The sequence below is a fragment of the Daphnia pulex genome, chromosome 3, assembly GCF_021134715.1.
Source record: "Daphnia pulex isolate KAP4 chromosome 3, ASM2113471v1".
Classification (NCBI taxonomy): domain Eukaryota; kingdom Metazoa; phylum Arthropoda; class Branchiopoda; order Diplostraca; family Daphniidae; genus Daphnia; species Daphnia pulex.
In genome coordinates, this window is record NC_060019.1 from 8,527,742 (window position 1) to 8,543,755 (window position 16,014).

The window sequence follows — 16,014 nt, forward strand, 5'->3', positions numbered from 1 at the left end:
GATTTCTCGACAGCTGTAAAACTAAATGAACCTATTTCTAGCGCGGCGTTTAATAGTTGAGCATGTCCTTCACGGCCATGGAAATGCTTGAAAAAATATAAATAATAATAACTCACTTCCGGTGACTTTAAATTTAACATTTAAATCCGGTGCAGAATTTCATTTTATTTTGGCGAGCGGATGCGATACTATTCCCGCTGCTAGTTTTCACTTTCTATTGATTTCCCCCCTTGAAACGGACGTTATTTATTCCAATCTCAGCTCTTCTTTTATTCTTAACTTGTCCTTTTTATTTTATTTAAACGCATTTGGAGACTTGCCAATGACACACAAAATAACGCACACAGCAAAGAGACGCAAGAAAATTGAAGATTTTTCTCTTCTTTTGTATTCCGGAGTTTGTGTTTTTATTCCGGCGGGAGTAAAAGGGAGCGGGGGTATATCGATTGGCGATCGATGGAGGCACGTGACCGAGTGGCTACTAAGACGTCTTTTGAACGCGATCTCACCCCCCATGGAAAGAAAGAAAAAAGTGTAGCCAGAGAGAGACACGATCACTCAACGGGAAAAAATAAATGACGTCCACTAAGACGATACGCTGGTGGAATCTCCCCCGCACTGCAACCATCTTCATTAACTCCGCCCTTAATCCATTGCAACCCCCCCCCCTCTCCACCTTATTTAAGGATGTTTCTCTCATCCTATTTACTCTTCCTTTTGAGTGTACGCAGGGAGAAGACTAACTTTCACGAGACGCTGGTTGATGTTGCGCAGTTTCTCTACCGTGAAAACCAAATGAAAATTTGTTTTTCTCGTTTCCTTTTTTCTTTTCTACACACGGCGATATATAGAAACTCGGCGTCGTTTGTTGACGCGGGACTTAGCGGGCTGACAGTTCTGTCAACGTCCATTATCTCTAGTTGATCCCTTTCAAAAAAAATAGTAAAAACAGTTGACGTGGTTTTTTTTTTTTTTTTAAATTTTACTCCAGTCACGTGCTGGCGTCATTCAGTTTCTCTTTTTTGAGTCTCCCATTCATTTCTGAGTTTCTTCCGGAACTCGGCGATAACAAGTCTCCCCCCAGAGAGACGGACCGCTGATAACGTGTAATTAACGGAAACGTGTAAAAACAAATAAGAGATGTTATTTCTAGCGGGTAGACGGAGCAAAGGATGGACGTCTTCCGTTCATCCATAGACTTGAGGGCGGTTTGGAAAAGAAAATGAATCGACTCAATCAAAAAAATGATTAGTTTGATTCAATCCGGCATCGACCGGAACTTGATAATCATCTTTAAAAAAAAAAGAAAAAGAAACTTTTAGTTCTGACTTTCTCAGTCAATCGTCGTGTCATCTGGGCAGACTCCAATTTATCCAGCTGTCTGACTCTCTCTCTCTCTACACTACACATTTTTCTTTTTTTGGCGAGTTAATCTTTTGGGTTGGTTAGGGGGGGCGACTAATCTGTCGATTGCGTGAACCATGGACTTTTTTATCGTTCGACAATCAGCTGTTGGCCTACATTATGACTTTTGACTTGGCTCGCTGGTGGTGGTACTACCTTCGGAAAGTCGGTAGTTACGGGTGTTGTTAATCAATGGACGAGACATGGAGACCTTGACGATCAAAGTGCACGCGGGATTTAGTACAGTGGCGGCGGCGACAACAAGTGTCTGCCTCTAATATACAACTCTCAATCTAAGGTGGAAAAAGAAAACAAGAAAACTTGACCAGCCAATCTCTCAAACCAAAAAGAAAAATGAAACTCTTTTTTTTTTCTTTTTTCTTTTTCGTTCGAGTTGCTCCCGATTGGGAACCTTATTTTCCCTCAAGGTTGAAAGCGTTGACCATATCTGGCGGGATGATTATTCTAGTAGGGCTGCTGCTGCTGCTGTAAAAAAATAAAATAAACAGGTTGACTGTACAGGCACGTTCCCAACACACAACTCTCAAACTGCTGCTATTAAAAATAGTGGCCCTATCTCAAATTGCGTTATCTCATAGCATCTCATCTACTCGAAACTTTTCTTCTCCATTTTTCTTTCTATCCCCCCCCATCCCATCCGACCACCCCACCCCAACCAAACCCGAAAGAAACTTTTTCGCTGGGCTTCGTCAACTTTGGCGTTTGAAGGGCAGGCGCGCCACGTCATCGCGTCGAAAAATCCCGAACCAACTGAAAAAATCCTTCACGCCGAGCTCTCATAAATCATTGCAGAAATATTAAAAAAAAGGAGTTTCACAGTCTCTCAGCCACCGGTGCACCTGCATCTTATCGTCTTCGTCCCTTTTTTTATTTTTTTCGATTTTCTTCTATTTTGGATTCGTCACGACACGAAATCTTAGCATGCTCCGGCATACACGCACGAAGCAATGAACCGCGACCCTCCCTCTCCTCGACACCGTTGCCGATCGAAAAAGAAAGTGAAATGAGGAGAAAAAAAAAGGAACAAGTGGACTACACACAACATTTCATCACGGCCGCTGCCGCAACAGCAACAGCAACACGAATAATTAAGAATAACGCGCGGGAGAATCACATTCTCACATGTTATTTTTCTTTTTCTTCTTCTTCTAATAATATTTCTAACGAGATTGTGACGAAATGAAAGGGGGGAAAAACAAACACACACACGAATAAAGAAAAAAAAAGGATTTTGATTTGAAAGTTACGCCCATTTCGGGACTGCTGGCCACGGGCGACTTGGGAAACCGATCGAGAATTAGTTAATATTGTGATATGTTTAATGGGGATTGATATAATAACAAGAGCTGACCGCGCGCTGCTTTCATTACGTCAAACTCTGAATTGACTCTCTCTTTCTCTCTCTATGCATTCAAGAGAAAATGAGTCCGGCGTGAGTAAAAATCGAGCAGAGCGACCACATCATCTCATCCCGATCCAAATAAGGTTACCCTCCATCAAGAAGCTTTGGACTCCGCCTTTTTGGCTCGGTCCAAAACGACAAAAAATTCTCCCCTCAAAAAATGGTCGACCCAAAAGGAAAAGAACAAAAAAATTAACGACTGCCGAGGTTCTTTTTTTTCTTTCTTTTCGGTTCGCCTGACAACGGGCTCGAGTGTCGTCGTCGTCGGTACAGTTGCGACACTGAATGAAGAATGGCCGGCCAATGTAATAAACTCCCAGAGAGTTGGAAAATGAAGACGCCAGCGAAAAAACAGAGAAAAGGGGAGAGAAAATGAACCAAGAGCAGACGATCCATTGGCCGTGGACCGGCCGTCTATTTTTAAAAAGAAAATGGGGAACCCGAAAAAATTGGAACATGACCAAACCGAACACCGAACGTCCCTCTTTTTCTCTCTCTCTCTACACCAGGCGTCAAAAATAAAGATTTTTTCTTCTTCTTCTTGACTAATACACCGACATAACTGGAATGTATTTTCCTCCTTTTATCGTCCCGTCTTCAGAGAAGAGTCCTCAAAGGACAGGGCTCTGCTGCTGCTGCTGCTGCTGCCCACTTTATAACGCCCGTCTCAGAGATATTTACAAGGGACCGCCGTCATCATCGTATAATATTCTCAAGTGCTTCTGGAAACTTTTTTCGTTTTTCTTTTGGCCATAAGCACGGCGCGTCTCACACGTTGGTGCTACGACAATGAGGGAAAGAAAAAAACTTGTTTTCTTCTTCTTCTTCCTTCTTCCATTTATCGCCGCACTTCACGAAGCATCACGATAGCCGAAATTAACACGAAAGAAAACTGGCGAAAAAACGACCTCCATGTTTAAATGGAGACTTTTTTTTTCGGGAGTAGAATCGAGGCTAATTCCAGTCGTTTATCCTTTTTCTTTTCTTTCCTTCGTCATGTTCGTTCGGTCGGCCTCCATCGTGATTTGTATTTTTCTTCCCCCCCCCCCTTTTGCTTGCATTTTTTCTTCCAGCTTTTGTTGCTTGTTTTCTGCTGTGTATGTCATTAGGGTATGTGGAAAACTCACGATTCTGACCGGAGCCACAGAGTAAGAGCAGAGCGAGAGCCAAATACCAAAAGATTGCGGAACCTCCTCCAGCACAGCCAATCCAGTTCCAGCTCCATACAAAAATAAAATGATACAACCACTAGCCCAGCAGCAGCAGCATAAAAACAACGGACCCCCTTACAAAAACGGGGGAGATGAAATTCTCTCTCTGCGACTGGTTGCCCAACCAAATAATAATAATAATAATGCAAACGGATATCGCGCCAAAATGTCGACAGACGGATGAGAGATCGATAGACGTCTTGCACATCCCAGTTAGACAGATGTGATTAACAAAATGGCGAAGGTCTCCTTCTCCTATATTAAAACTGAACAACGCATCGCATCATCAAAGCCCCTCATTCATTTCCCTACTCCTCCTCATTATAATCGTCCAACGTTCATCTTTCTTACAGACTTTTTATTATTCTTCTTCTTCTTTTTTTCAATTTCAATGTTTTTCTCCCGAAAAAACAAACGCAAATTTTCCCTTGGCCTTTTTAAAGAAGAAAAACAAAACTTTTCTGGCTTCGACCTCCTGGCTGCATTTGTCGTGTGCCAACTCACGACGTTCACGAAACAAAACAAAACAAAAAAGATTGAAACTCGTTCCCGAAGAGTCGAAATTCCGCTGTGCGTTGGCCCATGGGCGAAATCAAATCGGACGGGTCCCGACGCCAATCATCCCGAAAGTCTAATGCAATTGCCACGATAACCAATCCAAATAAAAACGATAGAAAAACAAAAGTCAAAAACTCTGTTAACTCTGTTCATCCATAGGCGAATTAGTTTCTTTCTACTCCCGTCGTCGTCAAAGAAGTTGAACGAGAGGTAGCTAGACTTTGTCTATATTAGCCCGGCTCTCTCTGCACGTTGTTAAGGGATCGGGGAGAGAGAATAATCCCGTTGGTATCACAAAAAAGAGACACACGAAGGATCACACAAACGGAGGAGTGAAAGGGGGGAGAATCGGGAGAGAGGGGGAGAGATCCGCAGATCGATAATATTACAAAGAGGAGAAGAAGAAGAAGGAGGAGCTGCTGGGAGGGCTGGCTGGCCGCGTGTGTGTTTGCGCTCCGCTACACAATTCCAAGAGCAAAAGGAGAAAAAGGGGGGAATGAATAATACTGGAAACTATAAAGATGATTATGCAAAGAATTCAATTGAATCGCCCGCCAGAAAAGGCCAATCAATTTTTTTTCCTTTCCTTCTCCCCCTTTTTTTACGCAAATGAGATGTACACTTGTAAAAAAAAAAGTATAATCAAATGCGTTTTTCTTTAAAAAAAGTTATATAAGCGACACCTTCCGAGAGTTGCTGCTGATGAATACAAGATTGTCTCATTAGACACGGGGGGTGATGATTTTCAAACTTGGGAAATTCGTTGAACCCATTCCTCTCTCAGACTTTTTTGGGGGGTTTTGGTTTTAGTCTCGACCCCAAAAGATTCGAAAAAAGAGTTGGAAGAAAACGAAAGGTGGGCGTTGGTTTAATTTTACCTTTCCTTCTCCTCGTTTTCCGCCTATTCTTTTTCCTCGTCTCTCTATCCGCGTTATTAATAACTGAATTTTCTTCTCTCTCCGTTTCCCGTCGTCGTCGTCGTCTCAGTCAGGCAATTTTCAATGCCATTTCGGGGGCGTGCAGAAGAAGAAGAAGAAGAAGAACGGCGAGAGGCGTTTCGTCTCGGCTCTCACGGGGTCTCACACAATCACGACACACGAACACACAGAAAAAAACAAACAAACAAAACAAACGACACTGGACACTGGCGACAATCGACGACCGTCCACAAAAATAGACAAACCAATTTCTTCTCTTCTTCTTCCGGTGCTCTGCCTGTGTATTTAAATTTTTTTCCTGGACACGTTCACCACCTGACGCGCAAATCAAATTTTCTTGGTCAACAATCAATTCGTTTTTGTTTGTTTTCTCTCTTAGAATAGACACTGACACGCAAGACACTAACACAAACACAAGTACGGACGTGTAGTGAGTGCAAGTGTTGAGTGAAAAAAAAAAAGAAACGGTGCGACTTTGCGCGTTTGAAAAGTAGGTGGTGGCGGCTGAACGGACCAACTGAAACTGAAGCGGCGTCGAGGAGGTCGGCCCTGCTGCACCATGGTGCCCAGTCAGCGGCGGTGGCGCTAGTGTCGCCGGTGCGCGCGCGCGCGTGCAAGTGGACGGTAAAAGAATCTTTCGGTCGGATTCCCATATTGAGCATGCGCTGCTCAGCACCACCAACTCCCCCCATCTTTGTTTGTTGTGTGATGGCCACATCTTCTTCGATCCACCTGATTCACTTTTTCAACTGTAAATCCAATTCAAACTTTTCTTCTTCTTCTTTTCAATTCTTTTGATTGGGTTAGACGCGTTTCTCTGCTCCCCTTTCATTCTATGGCGTCGCGGGCCGGGAAACTCATCCGAAAAAATATGACAAGAGGAAAAAAAAAACCGGTTGTTGGTTGCTGCTGCATAAAAAGATGACGTCGTGATAAAAAACAAAAGAAAAAGAGAAAAAACAGGAAACTTGAGCGCTCGTTTTCTAAAATAAAAAATAATCGTCAAGACATACTACTATGAAACTGAATAGAGCGCCAAGCTATTTGGCGCATGTGGCCAAATGATTGACTCGTTTATTCACGGTGGGGTTACGACTATTGTAGACGCCGTCACATATATTTTTTTTCCTTCGTACAACAAAACAAAAAAAGGGAAAGGAGAGCGTCTTTTCCATTCAGTTTTTCAAAAAAGAGAAAACTTTTGTTCATTTTTCCGCGTGTAATAATAAAACATGAAATAGTGGACTAGAATTGGATATGGTTTGACGAAATGTCGACGCCACTTCTCCGTGTCGTGCCAATTAAAAACAAAAAGAACCGAGACGACGACGACGACCGAGACCAGCGCCATTTTGGTTCTTCTTCTTCTTCCTTTGACAGTTCTTCTTCTTCTTCTTTCCACCCCACGCCGAAATTCTGGTAGGAAACTCAATCATCGCCATTAATGTGCGTAGAATCGTTTGATTTCCTTCCTCCTCTCCTCCCCCACCCTCCTTCTCTTCTGCCTGGAGATTCCTGACGACGCCAGACGGATGCAATTCCCTTTGCACTGGATCATCAGAAAACATCCGCCAATTATTTTTTCCTTGATGATAGACATCAGTAGACTTAAAGAGTCTCTCTCTCTCTCAATGTCGTTACATTATATCACGTTGGAGCCTCGTTCTCCACCCACCCCTTCCTCCAACGGCGGCGGCCATTACTCCCGTTGCATAATAATAATAAAACGCATTCAAAAACCCACTTCTCCCGCCCGCCCGCCCCACCGTCTCACTCCACACATTAGCAGCCCCATCTGACGGTTATGATTATTTTTCTCGGCTGTTATTAAGTCTAACTGCATTTCGTACAAATAATAATCAGATGGGAGTGTTGATCAATCAACAATTAGTGGATTTCCCCCCCCCCCACCACCACCATAAATGAAGAAGAAGAAGAAGAACGGGAAAGAGAGGGGAGATGGATGGGCCGGATAAAACAACCACGACAGCACAATTCAGAGAGTTCTATGGGAATAATCTAATCCCGATGATTCGTGATACGGCAGACCACCACCGCTCACGCTCAAAGGGAAATCTCGAATAAAAAACAGAAATCAAAACTTGGTGAAATATTCAAATGAAGGTGGGCGGCGTTGAGAGACGTGACTGGGTACAAAACAAATTCGCCAAACAATCAAAGACCCCCTTTTCCCCCTCAAAATGATTTAGTCTCTTTAAAAAAAAAAAACTGATTAGCCATCCAACAACAACAACAACAACAACAACAATGTTAGACACTGTCTGATGGCGCAAAAATTATGAATCGACGAGCTAATTCGGACTGACGGCAACACAAGTGCGCAGTCTGAGAGAGAGATCGCCGTTGTTGGTTTTGTAGATATTCTAGTGGGTCGCTTTCGATAATTGGAGTTGATCTACTACACGTCCAAAGCTGCAGCCTTGACACGACGGCCAGAAATGCGTCGACCCTGCGCGCATGTCTTTTTATCATCCGAACAATCCCAAAAAGAAAAACTGCACTCGGTTATATGTATCCCGAAAACGTCTGGCGACTCTCATAAGTCTTGACGAAAAAGAGAGCGCCCACATTTCGCTGGCCATTTATCCATGCCAAGGTCTTTTCTCTCTTCTGGTGGCCATCAGATTATGCATTTAAAAGAGAAGAAGAAATAAAAAAAAGAGCCGGACAACACAATACTCAGAATTCAGCGTGTCCAGCTGAGGTGGAAAATTTTGAAAAAAAAAAAACTAAATAAATGGTTGGTAAACGACTCTCTCACGCCCGACATTTTGTCCCTTTGATCTAGACGACGACGACTAGCTGCCGGGCAAAACGAATTTCCCCTCCTCTCTCTCTCTCTTGGGTATGGGCTAATGTGGCAATAACGCCACCTGACGCCACCTCATCTCTCGTATTATGTGTCGCCGACTTGTTTTTTTTTTTAGATTCCCATCCGATTTCAAGGGGGTTCGGTTCGGTTCGGTTGTTGTCGTCTGTGCCGGGCCTAATCGAAATGATATCAGCCAACTCTGCAGCACCCCCGTCTGGCGTCGTCGTCGCCACTGACATGGAAAAACAGAGCCACCAGTGTAGTACATAAATACGTGTAGGTCGGCACGATTCGCCTTTTTATAGAGTCACTTTGCAATCACGCCGAAACGGTGGGTGGGTGGAAGGAAAGAAGGAAGAAGAAAAAAAGGTTGTGTGTCGGCCGGGTTGTTTGAAAGAATGTTACCGAATGAACTTTGATCGCGGGCGGGGGTTGACACACAACAGGTGCAACTGCACACCACAAAACCCAAAAACGAGAGAAAAGACGAGCCCATTTTCCCAAACTGTTTTGTCGCTTTTGATTTTCTCCTGGGTGGGGATGGGGGGGAGAGATAGAGCACGAGGAGAATTTCGGTTGATTTGATGGGTGACGTACATAAATAAATAAACAAGGAACCGATCAATGATTTGTGTTTGTTTTCGCCTACGGTAACTGTGTAGGCGTTATTGGCAGAGAGAATTCAGGCGAGGGAATTTGACTTTGGGAGGAGACGACTCGAGTTACATGGGTGGTCGGAGAAAGATGATGATATAACACAAAGAGCTCCTTGCTTATTGATCCAGGAGCAGCCCATTCTCGACGTGTTTTCACCCAGGCCGACGTGTACGGCAGTCGAGGAGAGATTGCTGCGGGGAGGAATCAGAAGAAGAAAAAGCAAATCGACTGGTGACGTCACGTCCGCACTATAACCTGCACACCCGCCATTCTTTTGGCCAAAGCTTTTTCCCCCATGCCAAGACGGACAGAAGAAAAATGAAATCAAATAAAAAAAGAGACGGAAGGTTTCCCGACATTTCCTCGACACTTTAAGTGTCAGACTGGGACCTGCGATTTCTCGTCGAAATCTGCAAAGGATTAGAGACAACGGGACGGCCAGAAGGGGGCTCCTCATTTAAAAGGCTTTGCCTCCCGATAATAATAAAAAATACAAACAAAAACAACAAAGTTAGAACCATACAGGTCTTCTTCTTCTTCTTCTTCTTCGGTCCCCAGAAACATACGGAAAAGTTTTCCCCAACGCCAAAAACTTGTCGTTGTCTTTTGCCCGGCACACAAATCTATTACAAAGGATAAGCAAGTTGATGGTGTACGAACGAAAAAAAAAGAAAAAGAAACAAAAAAACTTGTAGTGCCCAAACATTTGGCGTGAATTGTGTAACACGTTCTCATCGCTCGGCGGTGCTGTCCCTGCGTGCTGCTGCTGCTGGGGCAGAATCGATAAAAGTGGATCGCAACGAACAGCACGTTGAATGGAAAAAACTGGATTATTATTACTCAAATAGACATGAATTAAACATTCAGAGTGGGAATCTCCGTTGCACAATTTCCGCAATAAATCGTCAATTCCACCTGTGTTTTTTGACAAACAATTTTTTTTTTTTAAATTTTCCGCGAGCCTTGCGCAATCAATTCTGTTGAGGTGAGGGGGGGGGGGGCAGCCGTCCAAACTGGTTAGCGTTACGTGCGACGGTAATAATAACCGGCGGACACGATGGAAAACAAAAAAAAAAATAAATAACAAACACATCGAAATGTTGTTTTCCATTTTGGATGAAATAGGAACCGGTTCCACTTGTTTGTGTGTCCCCCCCCCCCCCTCCTCCTGCTAATCTATCTGCCTAGTAACGTCTAGAGTGGCAAAGAATTTGACAAAACAACAACAAGAAACCTGCTGAGGGGGGTCAGCGGTCGTTCAGCAGGTGGGGGCCAAGGAAAGTCGTCCCGAATTCGAGAGAAAGAAAAGAACGAGAAATCACGTCAACTCGAAATGAGTGGGAGAAAATGAATAATCAAAAAGCGACACATTACACAACATCGTGAAAGAAAAAAAACGCACCGCCGAACTCGAATGATGAAGAAATCGAACCGGGAGAAATCGGCCGATTTAATCACCAAGAAATTACATTATACCCCAAAAAGCGACAAAGAGAAAAAATTTCGTAAAATGAGTTTGTTCCACTTATTATTTTGTCGACATCGGGGGCAACCTTTGCTGCGATCTGGCGATTAGATTTGTGAATCGACGAATTTCTAAACCAATTCGAATGAAATCGATCAGAACATTTTGACACGAACCCGCCGCGACCGACGACCCCCGCGCCGAATTCAAACAATTTGTGGGTTTGGTCAAAGGTCGGCCAGCAACAACAACAACAACAACCAGTCACCTTTTCACCGGCGTGCAACAGCGTGTGGGCGATATAGACGGCGATTTCTCTGTCGTGTCGGACTTGATTCTCGCGTGAAAACAAGAATCGGGAGAAGAAGAAAAAAGGAAAAAATAGACAAAATGGTGGGGGGAAATGCGATGGGACGACCGCGGCATACGTAATTGCCCCTTGTGTGTGTGTACGCCAGACGCTGCTGGTCCGATCACGCAACTCCTCATTTCAATGCTCTGTTCTCTCCGTGTAACTAATAATAATCAACAACAACAACAACAGCGTGTTCTTCTTCTTCTTCCTTGCTTTTGTTGTTGTTAACTGTCTATTCTTCTTCTGACGACTAAACGGCTAATACGTGTGTGTCCATTGGCCTGTCTGTCTGTCCATTGGCTTGAAACTCTCCCTGTGCGGGACGTGGAAATAAACGGTCCCGGCAAAACGGAGAATTTCGGGAAGAAAAGAAAAGAAGAAAAAGATTTTCGGGACTGATCAGCTGCTGCGCCCAACTTGGTCGAAACACGCCACGGCCATTTGACCATCTCATTGAGACTTTCATGGCGCGTCACGCACAAATGGGGCGAAACAAAACTTACAACCAAAATAGATAGACGCGAAAAAAAAAAAAGATTTAAGTTTTTTCTTGACAAGTTGAACATTTTCCCAGCCGTATTTTTTTCTCCATTCGTGAAAAAAATTAAAAATGAAAAAAACAACAACATTGTGTCAACTGCCTTTTTCGGGCGGTCCAATTCCCGCCGGTTTCTACTAAGACATAGTCTATAAAAATAAAATAGGAAATTCATCTTTGATTAATGGGGCGATTTGGCCGATTTCATTGGCCAATTGATTATCTTTTGGTTTTTCCCGTCCTCGTTTATTTTTGTTTTCCCGGCCCCAATTTGGTGCGTTCATTTGACATTCACATCTTCCAACCGAGGAGGGGGGAGTCTATATATTGTTATATATAAGGTCACGGCCGTGATTCGGGTGACAATGAATGGCGGGATTGGGTCTGTTTGCAGCGCACGAAACGGGATTTTCTCATGTGTGCATCTGCTTTTATCCGCTTCTTCTTCTTCTTTCACGTTGGGAAAAAAATGAAAATAAATAAATAAAAAAAAACCTCCTCCTCGAGGGGGAAGAAAAAGAAGAAGAAAAGAGAACATTTCCAAAAACGGACGGGCAGGCCAATAGGGTCCGTCTGTGCCGGCTCTAGGGGATGCGCCAATCGGCCGGGATAATCATAAATATAATAGAAGACGAAGATGACCGAAGGGGGTTGCTGGCCAGGCTCGTAACGTTACTTTCATTATCTGTCCATCTTTTTTCTTTTTTTATCTTTTCCTTTTGATCTCTGCTGGCCCTAAGGGGCCGAGACTGAAAGCGAGAATTTCTCAACAGAAAATAAAAATGAAATGAAAAATAAAAAAACGAACGGACGGACAGACTCACGTCACAACACACTGGCGGCTGCTGCTCGTGTCTCCCCCCCCCCCCACCATTGTTACATCCCCTAACCCTCGGAGCCCTGCGCCGGATTATTATTACACGGCGCAACAAAATGATTGGTTTATGTTTAAGCTGACTGCCCCCCTTAGCTGCTGCTGTTGCTCCGGTCGGGAATCTCGTTCGTTCGAATTCGAAAGGGGGGAGAAAATTGCTCCGGGGCGAACTGAGGGAGCACGAGGAGCACAAAGCTATATTAAGCGAGTCTCTCCCCACCACCCGTTCAACCTTCTTCTACTTCTACTAAGATGATATCAGGGTCTTGTATATTCCTCTGTTACTTTCTCTTTTTCTTTTTTCCTTTTTTCTTCTTGCCCTTTTATTGGTGTTGATGTTTGTTGCTTCTCCTGTTGTTAACCGATGGCTCCTTGATAGAGAATGACGGATCAGCCCGTGTGTGTTGTGTGTGTTATTCGTTCGTCCGCCCTTCCCGAGTCCGTCATCGCTCCCACGAGAAAAGGCGCAGCTTAACAAATGTAAAGAGGGGAATCCGTACGGGTCACGAACAGTTGGCGAATATAAAAAAATAATCATCCGAATGATGGATGACACGGGAAACAGCACAACGTTCGGCTCATTTTTCTTTCTTTTTTTTCGGTCTTGTTGAACGACAGAAGAAGAAGAAAATAAAGTCGTTTGGGCAATTAAAAACCGGCCGGGAGAGAAAATGATGGATGAATAATCAATGAATCTATTTGCATTTGGCAACTCAACCGAAAATGCTGAGCTGCGCTGCGCTGTGTGGCCAACGACCGCATCAATTCCGGATGGGTTACATGCTCCGTTCGTTCCGTCCGTTCGGCCAAAACCGAGAAGGAAAGGTCTCTGGCCGCAGCCATTCAAAAAAAGAAGAAGAAGAAGAAGAAGAAAGAGCGCCAAGATATTCCCCTTTTTTTATCATCATTATTCGCTTGTGTGTATAATACCATTGACGAAAAGGAAGAAGAAGAAGAAGAGACTCTGGCCGCCTCTAACCGCAGGGCCCATCCTTGACTGGCAACCAGCAACAACCAGCAAGACGGGCCCGTTTCTTTCCCGTTACGCGCCGATTCCAAGGCAATCGACTTTGCATCATTGTGTGTGTGTCTATATATGTAATCTCCTACCTTCTCGGTACCCCAGCAGCCATTAACATCCGTCGTTAGAACAACAACAACAACAGACCAGACCAGCCCAGCCCCAGAAGCACAAGCAGAGGAAATCACCGCTGCCAAACACGTTTTTTTATATGCAAACATTAAAAAGAAGTAGAATAAAAAAAAAAGGAATCCTTGAGTGTGAAAGAGTTAAAATATTTAAAAAAAGATGGTGCAGACAGGTGCACAGCAACGAAACTTGTTCATAAGATTATAGAGCGTCTAACGTCAGAATTACATTTTTTGGTTCTACCCTCCAAAAGATTTTATTTTTGTTGGGACATTTTTTCACCGGGGTGGATAACGCCAAAGGATCGTGATTCATCATCACCCAAACACGAAGTCGCACGAAGTGGCCTGGGATGTAACTCGAAAGAATATAGTTAAAGAGAGAAAGGCACTTTCCTCTGTCGACTTTTACGAGTGGCCCAAAGACAAAAAGAAAAAGAAAAAATCAACTGAAAATGTTTTCATTTCAATCCAGGGCATCCGCTGGTGGCGCCGGTCACGAAAGACCCACCACGAAAGGTCATCATCAAGAGATGACACAGTCGGAGGAGGTGACACTGATCCCGCACAACAGCTACAACAACAACTCTATACTACAGTATGTACGCCTTTTTGGTTAAGACACGTTCAGCATTGGGAACGGAAGGGAAATGAACTGCCGTGCACTTCGTCCCAATTGCGTGGTGGAGAACCCGGCCCGAAAATAAAGCCCAGCAAGTCAAATGATTTATTTCCAACGAGGATAAATCGATTAAAAAAAACGCGCTGACGACATTTCCCAATCGAAAAATCAAATGCAGATAAAACCGGCGCTTTTTCAAATTCAAATTCAATTGTTATGCAGGGCCTGTTGCCTGCCGGGCAACCAGAAAACAAATAGAAAACCTTCAAAATATGTTTCCTTCTTGTATTTCCAGCCGTATGACGTTTAGAATAATCAAACGGGCAGCATATGACACGCGTGTGTGTACTCTGAAAAGGTGCACACTTCCGTCACTTAATCATCTGTTCGATGAGCTGAAAAAAAGGAGGGGGGGGCACCCCCAGTGCATTTGCACGGCTTTATCCTTTCTCCTCTTCCTACTTTGCCTGTTACTGCGACGACATTATTAAAAAAAAAGTCTTTATTACATAGAGTTTACTACTGCTACTCCTACTACCAAAATACTAGTACGGCTTCTTATTCTTTTCTTTTCTTTCTTTTTTCGTTTCCGAACGTTTTTCGTTAATATTTTTTTCTGTTTCTTCAAACTCACAAGCCGCTTATTGCGCCCACCATCGGCCGATGCATCAATGTCTCGCCGCTGGCCGGGCAATCAATCCACACACACACACACACACACATACAAAGAGAAAAAAAAAAGTATTAAATACTAGACATGGAGCAGCCATCTCCAACAATATCTCTAAATATAAAAATAACACCCAACAAAACAACAAGAGAAGAAGAAGAAGAAAAAACAAAATTTTCCCAATTTGTTCATCATCGTGTCGAAAAATTGTTTGTCCGGCCTGTCTCTAGTTGACTTTTTGATTCTTTTTTTTTTTGTTATAGCCACGACCACAACAACACGGTGAGGGACTAAGAGGAGTTGAGTCTTGTTAAGAGATTGAATCAAGATTCAATCACGATTGAAGCGGCACCTGCAGCCATTCAATAGGACGACTGACGGTGGCTGTTACACGAAGCAACAGCTGCGTCTGTTATTTCTATGACTTGTGGTAATAGAAAAAGGAGTTTCCCCAGTCGAATCTCATGAATCGGAAATCAACGACTACTGGATGGAAACAACAACAACAACAACAACAACAACAACAAAAAAAGAAAATCCAACGAGGCAAAATCAAGCCCAGGATTAATAATCAGCCGAGATTGGATTGACTTTGAGAGTATCTCTCTCTCGGCTGATGGGAGAGAGAAAATAATGAAGAGGCGCAGAAAATGATTGGCTATATCGACTGATGAATGCGCCAGGATCAACGACTTTTGCCTGATTGGAGATTTTTTATTCCCCTTCCCCATTATATAACTCTCTAACGAAGAGCCAGCAATAACTACAAAATAGCCAGAATGTCGGTTGGGGGGGTAATAGAACTCTTTTTTGGAATGCTTAGCTCATTAATCAAAATAACAACTGCTGTATAAGACAACTGGACAAGACGCACACACCTCAACCTGGTCTCAACCAGTTTACCGCTTCATTCTCTTCCCCTTACGAACTCCAGGGGGAAAAAACAATTTGATTTTAAAAAAGAAAAAGAAAAGACAAACATAACTGTTTTAGATCTCTGTCCCGATACGCAAAGTAGTAAGTAGTCGAGACGTGAATGTCAATATTATTATACCGGTCTTTGACCCCCCTCCCTCCCGTCCACACCAACCCCCTCTCGCCCTGGCCCTTCTAGAAGAATTTCCAGTTAACGTTGGTGGTGGTCCAGCAGTCCGGTTTCCCATTTCTTGATGAAGAGACTCGCCTCGGATAAAAATATTTTTCTTTTTTTTTTTTTCTTTTTCAAGGGGAAAATTAAAACATAAAATGTAACTGTAGACCGTCGAATTACTGCGTGAATTGAACGTTTCGCATTCGCCGCGAAAAAAATATGTTGAG

At 43.5% G+C, this 16,014-nt stretch overlaps 1 protein-coding gene across 11 annotated transcripts in view; it reads right to left on the bottom strand.

Annotated features, from left to right (window-relative positions):
• Window positions 1-16,014, bottom strand: part of LOC124190609 (SH3 and multiple ankyrin repeat domains protein 3-like) — a 40,659-nt gene that overhangs the window by 13,868 nt on the left and 10,777 nt on the right. For 4 of the 11 annotated variants that reach the window (XM_046583393.1, XM_046583391.1, XM_046583389.1 and 1 more), the window contains exon 1: window positions 5,475-6,057. The exons of 5 other annotated variants lie outside the window; for them this stretch is intronic. The gene's annotated coding sequence lies outside the window, so the exon portion shown is untranslated. Of the gene's footprint in view, window positions 1-5,474; window positions 6,059-16,014 lie in introns of those variants that run through there. 2 more of the 11 variants (XM_046583388.1, XM_046583387.1) reach the window with 1 other exon arrangement.